Here is a 10278-nt window from a genome sequence, read left to right as displayed (position 1 = left end):
ACAAAATCAGTTAAACACTTCGGCCAATAACTCGGCCTACACCCGGCGTACGCAGGTATGGGTCTGAGGCTTAGCTCTGATACCATATTAAAGTCTGCGGGCATCCAACTCAAAGTCAATTGGCAATGAATGGAGCGTCCCTTCCATATTATATTTAAGTTAATTAAGTGGATTCTAGCGATGTGAGACTATTTTCTTTTCACAAACAATTATCAATTATCATGGACCATGCCATATACCCTAGCCATATAATCGATTTTATTGAAAAATAGTCGTCTGTGCAAACAATTATTGGCACACTTCATCTTCCCAGATGACATGGTGCGCTGACGACTTGGTAAAAAGTCACTACGTAACGCTTTAGTTATTATATGTTATCCAAAGGCATATTTTGATATTCCATGGTGCCATATAGAGTTTACAACCTGAAACATTGTGAAGGGACAATAGTCACACATCGCTAGAATCCGCTTAATTAACTTAAATATAATATTGAAGGGCCGCTCCACTCATTACTAATTGGTTTTGAGTTGGATGCCCACAAAATTTAACATGGTATCAGAGCTAAGCCCCAGAACCAGACCTGCGTACGCCGGGTGTAGGTCGAGTTACTGGCCGAAGTGTTTAACCGATTTTGTCACTTGTACACCCAGAGTGTTGGCTGATACTGGCTGAGGTGTTACCCTCCGATTTAATCACTCACCTGTACACCTATTACCGATTGACTGGTTACTCGTACGTAGGTCCACGTGGTAGGTCGAGTGAGGGGGCGTGTGAAAGGACAATAATCACACATTTCTAGAATTCGCTTAATTAACTTAAATATAATATGGAAGGGACGCTCCATTCATTTCCAATTGATTTTGAGTTGGATGCCCGCAGATTTTAACAAACATAAATATAAATATAATCGAACTCCTTAATATCTAACCCAATAACTAAGAACCCAAATTGAGAAATTAGAGAGCATCTAGTTCAGTTGTATTCGAAGAAACCCTTAACAGTATCACCAACAACTACAACATAGAAAATCAACAAAAAAATCTTAAGAATGCTAAAAAGGATAATTTCACTATTCTATACCTCGCATGCACAACATCATAAGTCAATTATCATTACCACGAAGCTTCAAAAATGATTAGTATCGATTCTCATGACCTCCCGTGCCGTTACCGCAGCCATCAACACCTATAGGCTTGTGGAATCTGAGGAAAAAAAAATCAGTTGTTTAAATATTTAAAGAGCGGGAAAAGAAGAAAACCCTAACCAAGATGGAGAACAATTCTTCATCATATATAACCACAAAACATCTCACTGTGTAAACAATCTTCAACATCTATGACCACAAAATAAACAAATCTCAACTTAAACAAAAAATAATAATTTAAAATAAGATTTCCTTTTAATAAAAAAGTTAAAATGGGTAGATAAAGAAGCATACCAATAACAAAATATTGAATTATTCCGGCTCTTATTCTCTTATAAATACCTTTTCTACTGATCTTGGATTATATTGTCCTCTCCGCTCATCGTGGGAAGTAAGAAGAAGAAACTGGACCATTTGGTGCTTGAATTATAATGTTCTCACCGGAGCACGATAAAAGAAGAAACTTGCACATTTGGTGCGGGTTAAATGCTGGTTCCCGGGGATCTAGGAGTTGATCAGGGCGCTTTTAAAAAAAATTTCTCTTGATTCTAATACTGATAATGGAACCTTGCAGAGAGCATAACAAAAAAATAAAATAAAATACAAAACAGAACAGAACAAACAAAAAAAACAAAAAATCACCAGATCTATACGTTGCGTTTTTGCATCATCATTTTCTGGAAATAAAAAAAACCTATAAGTTGTTTCTGAAGGAGAAGGCTATCTTGAGTTTTTCCAGTCACAAATACCACAAAACAAAAACAGCATCATCACATGCGTTGATCCATCCAACATAGTGAGAATTCTGCAAATCAAAAATCACCATTATTATTAATTGAAAAACTGAGAAATAAAAAAGAAAAACCCTAGCGAAAAAAATAAATGAAAAAGCAGAACCCTAGTGAAAGAAAAACAACATGAAAAGGGTGGCAGTTTGCCTTTGCTCCGGTGCTTTATATAGAGAGCATCCAAGCCCAGAATTACCAGGAAAAAAAATCTCGATTTAGGGAAAAAATCATCCTAATTAGTGGTTGTAAATATTTTGGTATAGAAAATATATTACATATCAAAATTAGAAATCTTTTCTTTTCTTTTTTAAGACTTATTTTATTTTTAATTATGGTATGAACATAATTAAGAAAAAAAAATGAAAATGAGGTTTATTATTTTGTTATTGCTTAAATTCTTGTATGCTAGTTTTTGTATTGGTCGCTTTATGTTTTAGTTTTTGCTTCAATTTTTTCTTTTAGATTCTAACAATTCTTTAAATTTTTACATTTAGCTAGGATCACTAAAAAGTTTATGTGCAAGAAAGAGACAACGTCGGATTTAGAGGTCAGTATCCTCGAGCAATTGGATTTTTTTTAATTATAATCGGAAATGTAATCTTATTTTTAGTTTTAATTGATAGAATGAAATTGTATAGTTAGGAAAACAATGATTCTGAAAACTGTAAACGGAAATTGGATTTTTTTTACATTTTTTATACATTAATTATGCGATTGATCAATTCAGTGATTGATGCATCATTGATTTAGTTTTGATTTTTACGATGAAATCATGAATATATGATCGATTTTTGATTGAATGTATTTTTGACAACAATGTATTTTTCGAGATGATTCCTTTAGGCAACAAAAAACACGTTTTCCATCAAAAAAAAATCTCGTGGACCAGATAATTCACTATATTTGCATACCAAGGTGATTGGGAAATAGAGAACAATTGTTCATCAGGAAAGCTATCCCTTATAGGAAGGGAATCACTAGGGGAACTAACAACTAGCCTAGACAAGTGGTCTGATACTACATTTTCTGCACCCTTTTTGTCTCTAATGTCTGGGGGAAATTCCTGTAACAATAGGATCCATCTAATCAATCTAGGTTTGGTATCCTTCTTAGATAAAAGATATTTCAAAGCAGCATGATCTGTATAGATTATGATCTTAGAACCTAATAGGTAGGACCTAAACTTATCCAAAGAAAACACGATGGCTAAAAGTTCCTTCTCGGTAGTTGTGTAGTTTATTTGGGCATCATTCAGAGTTTTGCTAGCATAATAAATCACATGAAGTAATTTGTTTTCTCGTTGTCCTAAAACGATGCCTATAGCATAATCTGAAGAATCATACATAATCTCAAAGGGTAGGTTCCAGTTAGGTGCCTGGACTATGGGAGTGGTAGTGAGTAAAGTCTTAAGCTTCTCAAAATCCTGTAAACAAGCATCATCAAAGACAAACTTAACATCTTTAGCAAGCAAATTGCAAAGAGGTCTAGAAATCAAGCTAAAATCCTTAATGAATCGACGGTAAAAACCTGCATGCCCTAGGAATGACCTAATATCTTTTACGGTTTTTGGGACCTGTAAAGTCTTAATAAGGTCAACTTTGGCTTTGTCTACCTCTATACCCTTTGAAGAGATGATGTGCCCTAACACAATTCCTGATTTAACCATGAAATGGCATTTTTCCCAATTAAGCACTAAAATTTTTTCCTTACACCTAGTCAACACTAATGTCAAATGATGCAACCACTCATCGAAAGATGAAACAACACTGAAAAATCATCTATAAAGACCTCTAAGAACCGTTCTACCATATCAGAAAATATGCTCATCATACAACGCTGAAAAGTTGCAGGGGCATTACATAGCCCGAAAGGCATGCGTCTATATGCAAAGGTACCAAAGGGACAGGTAAAAGTGGTTTTCTCTTGGTATTCTGGGGCAATAACGATCTGATTATAACCGGAGTAGCCATCTAAGAAGCAATAGTGACTATGTCCAGCTAATCGCTCTAGCATTTGGACGATAAAAGGAAGGGGAAAGTGATCCTTCCTTGTGACCTTGTTCAATTTCCTATAGTCAATACACACACGCCATCCCATGGTCACTTGGGTTGGGATTAATTCATTATTATCATTCTGGACTACAGTGATACCTGATTTCTTGGGGACAACCTGAACAGGGCTGACCCACTTACTGTCTGAAATTGGGTAAATAATACCCGCATCTAACAACTTAAGCACCTCTTTTCGAACTACCTCTTTCATGTTAGGGTTCAGTCGACGTTGCATCTCCGTAGAAGGTTTGGAGTCTTCCTCTAAATGAATATGATGCATACACACAATAGGACTTATACCCTTAATGTCTGCTATAGTCCACCCTAAAGCTTCCTTATTGTCTTGAAGTACATTTACTAGCCTACTTTCCTGATCACTATCCAAATCGGAAGATACAATCACACGTAAAGTCTCAGATGGGACTAAAAACACATACTTTAGAGTATCGGGTAGTGGTTTAAGGTCCAACTTTGGGGGCTCTTCTAAAGAAGGAATTAGGGTAGTCTCAGAAACTGGTAACGGTTCGAACCTAGCTTTCCATCTATCAGTGTCTAATACAGGGGTAGAATCTAATAGAGCATTCACCTGTTCAATAGTGCTGTCGTCGTCAAAATCTAAACCAAAATGGGATAGACAACTTTCTAATGGGTCTTCAGACAAAATGTTTGGTAATGACTCCTTAACTAAGGCTTCTATCATGTTCACCTCTTCAACACATGTGTCATCTAGCTCATGAGGTAGCTTACTGACATTAAAAATGTTCATCTCCATAGTCATATTACCAAAATATAAACTCATCACACCATTTCGACAGTTAATGATTACATTAGACGTAGCTAAAAATGGGCGACCTAAAATCACAGGTATCTGGTTCTCTGGGTCAGGGACAGGTTGGGTATCTAGGACCACGAAATCCACTGGATAGATAAACTTGTCGACCTCAATAAGGACATCCTCAATACCACCTCGAGGAATTTTAACAGACCTATCAGCTAACTGCAGTGTTATCTGAGTAGGTTTCATTTCACCAAGTTCTAGCTGTAAGTACACATGGTACCGAAGTAAGTTCACACTGGCTCCTAAGTCAAGTAAAGTTTTTTCTACCCGGCGTTTACCTATTGTACAAGCAATGGTAGGGGAACCTGGGTCTTTGTACTTTGGAGTTGTAGTGTTTTGAATAATTGAACTTACGTGACTAGCTAAAAAGGCTTTCTTATGGATGCTAAGTTTTCGCTTTCGCGTACACATATCCTTAAGGAACTTGGCATAAGCAGAAATTTTCCTAATTGCATCTAATAAAGGAAGGTCTATGGTAACTTGCTTAAAAACTTTCAATATGTCATTAAAGTTTGATTCCTTCTTTGTTGGTACTAATAGCTGAGGAAATGGGGCTCTAGGCACAGAATCAGACCTCTCAGGGACTGAGTGGGCATCATCATAAATTTTATTAGTTTCCTTATCTAGTGGTCCTTAGGGGTGAACTACAGTATGTTCACTATCGGGCATGGTTACCTGATTGTCTACTATTCTACTACTCCAAAGGGTTCTAATAGCATTCAATTGATTCGATGGTTTTGTACCTACTTCATGAACTCCTCTAGGATTGGGATTAGTCTGACTAGGGAACCTACCATTATCTATCTCACTTAAGGTCTTAGCTATTTGGCCGACTTGAAGTTCTAACTTAGCAAGGCTCTGAGCATTAGTTTGAAAATTTTGCTTGGTTTCCTATTGAAAACTAACATGGCTCTGTGCTAACATTTCCTGAGTTTTTTCTAACATCTTAATAGATTCCTCTAAGCTAGTCGTTTTATTTTCTGGGCCTGATGTATTCCTAGTGTAGCCGAAACCTGGGGGAGCATTAGAATTATTAGACTGACCCTGACTCTGGCCCTTAGACCATGAAAATTTCGGATGGTTCCTCCAACCAGGATTATAGGTTTCTGAATATGGGTCAAACTTCTGAGGATTATCAAACCTAGTGTTATTATATAGAGCATTGGCTTGCTCTTCATTATTCTGGCCTTCCCAAAGAGGCTCCAATCTACCACTAATGTTACCCACTTCTAAAGCTTCTAACCTTTTCGCTATAGAAGCAATTTTGGCATCTGATTCATAGCCTCCTTCTACCCTATTAACGTTTCCTATGCTAAGACGAATTGTTTTCTGGGGTCCCCTACTACTTTCCCATTGTTGGGTTTTTTCGACGACTTCATGCAAATATGTCATCGCGTCATCAACTGTTTGGTTCTCAAATCCACTAGTACACATAGATTCTACTGTGGTTGTGGTGGGATAATCTAAACCCTCATAAAGGATCTGAACTAACCTAACCTTTTCTAAACCATGATGAGGACATTGGGCTAATAAATCATTGAACCTTTCCAAATACCTATACAAAGTTTCTCCCTCCTGTTGAGAAAACGTGCATATTTGCGTCCTAATAGACGATGTTTTGTGCCTAGGGAAAAACTTGTTCAAAAAGGTAGATGTAAGTTGTTCATACGTTTCGATTGACCTGGAAGCCAAACTATATAGCCACGATTTAGCTTTATCTTTCAGGGAAAAGGGGAATAACCTAAGTTTCAAAGCATCATCATCTAAGTTTCTAATCCTGAGGGTACTACAAATTTCCTCAAAGTCCCTAACATGGAAATAGGGGTTTTCATTTTCTTTCCCTAAAAAGACTGGGAGCAGCTGTAAGGTCTCAGGTTTAAGTTCATAAGTTGTTTCCGTCTCAGCTAACCTGATACATGAGGGACGAGTAGTCCTAGTTGGATTCAACAAAGATTTCAAAGTTGCCATTTCTGGCGCTATCGGAGCAACGAGGATTCTCTCCTCAGTCAAAGGACGTTCAAAAACAGACTCTTCAAAAGTCGGACTCTCTAGATTAAGGTAATCGAGACGCTTCGAACTACTAGGTTTCTCTTTAACAAATCTACCTAGTGCGTCTCGTTTACGTTCAGGCATACAATAGAATTTTCTAAATTGGAAAGGTAAGCAAACACAGATCAAGGTCGACTCAACCAAATCAAACCTATTGATTTCTAGCAAACAAAAAGCATGATGGCTCCACTTAGATTGTTTCTAGACCAGATTCTAATCCTTCGAACGGGAATTCGTTACAATTTAAGAAAACCTCTCTGGAATCAATCCGAGTTAACGTAAGTTGAATAGAGGAGAGGGAAGCTCGGTGGAGCTTTGATACCCAAGGCCTCACCGGTATTACAAGGCGGCGCAGTCACGCATTCAACTTACAGAAACCGTCAATAACTTCGAAGTATGCTTAAAACATTAACCAATATTTTTCGAATGACTATCCTGTTAAGCTCGTTACCCTATCGGTCTCGTTCTAGTCAAAAATTTAGGATTAGGTTTGCGTAGGTTACGTGTTCCTAAAGCGGGCAAGAGGAGAACGGTGATGAAATTCGAACCCTTATCTTGTATGGCCAGGCCTTGCCCTTTACTAGAAAAATAAATGTCCGTATTCATTCCTCAACATATATGCATACGAAGGAGTCCAGTAACTCGCTGATAGGGGATTCGCGAGTGTTTAGAATCTTACCTCCCGTTCCAGATGGGGCATGAATCAGTTGTAGTCGACTCGGGCCATTGACTCTGATGTCAAGTGTACGAACCCAAGGTGCAGAGACAATATCGTAATTGTCCTCCTTCTCTGCAAACAATTTATATTTAAAGTGCCCTTCCGTAGGGTAATAAAAAAAATAATGTCCCAAAGTCCAAAAGTCCAAAAAGTAAAGAAAAATTACAAAAATAATAAACCCTAATACAGTTTTTTTTTCTAAAAGAAAATAAACAAACCCTAAACTAAAATTGTCTAAAATAAAATTGTCTTCTTTTCTGTTCTTTTTGCTTTAATCTTTAGCTCCAAGTCTTTATGAAATCACCAAACTCTTTGGCTCAATTTTCTTTATGATCCAGAACCTGTAGACACAAGATAAATACCCAAAAACATAAAAAAGAACAAAAAAATAAAATAAATCTAAAATAAATCTAAAACCCTAAAAACAAGTCCGCGTCGGCGGCGCCAAAAATTGATGTGATTTGTAGATAGTGATAAAAAGTGATTCGATTCTCGAACTTGTGAAGGGTAACTTTAGACTTAAATTCAAAACTAAATAGAAAACTCACTAATAATTATAACAAACACTGACAAAGTTGGTATCAATATTAAAAGAACACTGAGGCTAAGATCCCACTATTTTCCAAGTTCAAAGTGATTTGGTCCAAATATTTATATTCATGCAATTTTCTCGTTTACTTTGATTCTAAAATATTGCAACTAATAGATTTTCACAAGTAATAATTGTAAATACCAAGTATGAAGCATCAAGAGTCTATAAACTAAGCATACTCCATCAAAATATATCACAATCACTCAAATAAAAATCATATTCAATAATAGTTCAAGGCAAATAATCATAATAATAATTGCAATAAATTAAATAAAATAGATTGTACCACTTTTTTTTGGAAAAATAGCTTCCTCTATCGCTTCAGCAATGGGGTTTAGCTCCTCATATTAATCATGATCTCAAAATATTTGTTTATGGCTCAAAAGATGATTAAAAAGATGAAAAGTGATAATACAGACGATTCACAACAGTTTGTTGGTGTTGCAGAATCACTGTTACAGGGAGAAATAGTAGCTTAAGACCTAATACAACCGCTGTGATGAACGACACATTAAGTTCTGCTGTGAAACAACGATAGTTTTCTGCGACAGTTGCTTGTGCGTCAATGTTCTTCGTGTTCTTCCTCTTCAGCAACAGCAACAGAATAAGGTATTTTCCTACAACTCGATCTCTGGAGCTCTGTGGTGTTCTAAACTTCTTTGAAAGGATTCGTACCCCCTGTATGACTTATCCCCTCTCCTTTTATAGGCTACAGCTCGATTAAATCTCCCCCAAAATCTTGGTTTATCTCCACAGCAAGTTTCAGAGTTTTCTTTCTGCCAAGCTCTCTTCACGCGTATTTGACTTCTCCCAATACTTCCAAACTCTTTATTAGATAACTACGAAAGTTGGGGATGCTTTTCTAGCCTTTAATCTCCCTGAATTTTCGAAAAAATATTCCAACAGCAACCCGTGACCACAACACCTTTGTTTCCATCTCCCGGTCGATCTAACCCAATTCATTCGATCCAATCACATATACCAACCCTGTTATGCTCTAGGAAGTCAATCCCAACAAAAATCATCCATTGAATCTCGTTATTTCACGTCCAACTGATGCTCCCAAATTCACGCAGGTAATAATAGAGTTTCCCGACAAAATTGTGTTTGAACGATGAAGAAAAAGGGGAGCCCCCTATACAGAGTAGGGTGCCTTTAGCAGCTGCCTTAAGGGGTGTCCTGGGGGTGCCCTTTATCCAAACCGGGGGTCCGAATAGCAAGTGTCCTCCGGGTGCTTTCCGACAACTTTTCGAGCCAATTTTTTCCAAAAATGTTTATTGGCCAAAAATACCTACAAATAAATGAAACACCATAATAAGTACAAAAATGAGTCCTAACAATATATAGAATCGAGACAAATCGGACACAAAAAGGTGTCTATCATATGGTTTTGCATTGGCACGGTGGCGCGGCTGACATGGTTAGCATGCCTTGGCGCGGAGACGTGGCTGGCATGGTTTTCCATTGGCACGGTGGCGCGGCAGGCATGGTTGGCATGCCTTGGCACTGAGACGTGGCTGGCATGGTTTGCTGTTGGCACGGTGATGCGACTGGCATGGTCTGGATGCCTTGGCACGGAGACGTTGCTGGCATGGTTTGCCGTTGGCTCGGTGGTGCGGCTGGCATGGTCAGCATGTCTTTGCGCGGATAACAGGCTGGCATGGTCGGCATGCCTTGGCGCGGAGACATGGCTGGCATGGTTTTCCATTAGCACGGTGGTGCGGCAGGCATGGTTGGCATGCCTTGGCGCGGAGACGTGGTTGGCATGGTTGGCATGCCTTGGCCATTAGCACGGCGGTGCGGCGGGCATGGTAGGCATGCTTTGGAGCGGATACGTGGCTGGCATGGTTTCCATTGGACGGTGGTGTGGCTGGCATGGTTGGCATGCCTTGGCGCGGAGACGTGGCTGGCATGGTTTGTCATTGACATGGTAGTGTGGCTGGCATGGTGGTGTGGCATGGTTGGCATGCCTTGGCGCGGAGACGTGGCTGGCATGGTTTGTTGTGGCATGGTGGTGCGGCTGGCATGGTCGGCATGCCTTATCGCGGAGACGTGGCTGGCTTGGTTTTCCGTTGGCACGGTGGTCCTGCTGGCA

General features: G+C 38.6%; 1 long non-coding RNA gene and 1 pseudogene across 1 annotated transcript; one reads left to right on the top strand and one right to left on the bottom strand.

Moving 5' to 3' along the window:
• Positions 1–665: 665 nt before the first annotated feature.
• LOC113274258 lies at positions 666–2058 on the bottom strand. Its single transcript, XR_003322905.1, has 3 exons — positions 1490–2058; positions 1120–1205; positions 666–1016 (listed from the first exon to the last, which is right to left on the bottom strand). It is a non-coding gene; the product is annotated as an uncharacterized LOC113274258 (long non-coding RNA).
• Positions 2059–6328: 4270 nt separating this feature from the next.
• On the top strand, positions 6329–6428 carry LOC113276683 (annotated as a pseudogene).
• Positions 6429–10278: the final 3850 nt, after the last annotated feature.

Source organism: Papaver somniferum, chromosome 4 (genome assembly GCF_003573695.1).
Source record: "Papaver somniferum cultivar HN1 chromosome 4, ASM357369v1, whole genome shotgun sequence".
NCBI lineage: Eukaryota > Viridiplantae > Streptophyta > Magnoliopsida > Ranunculales > Papaveraceae > Papaver > Papaver somniferum.
The sequence above is the reverse complement of the archived record's forward strand: the minus strand, read 5'-3'. Positions and strand labels throughout refer to the sequence as shown.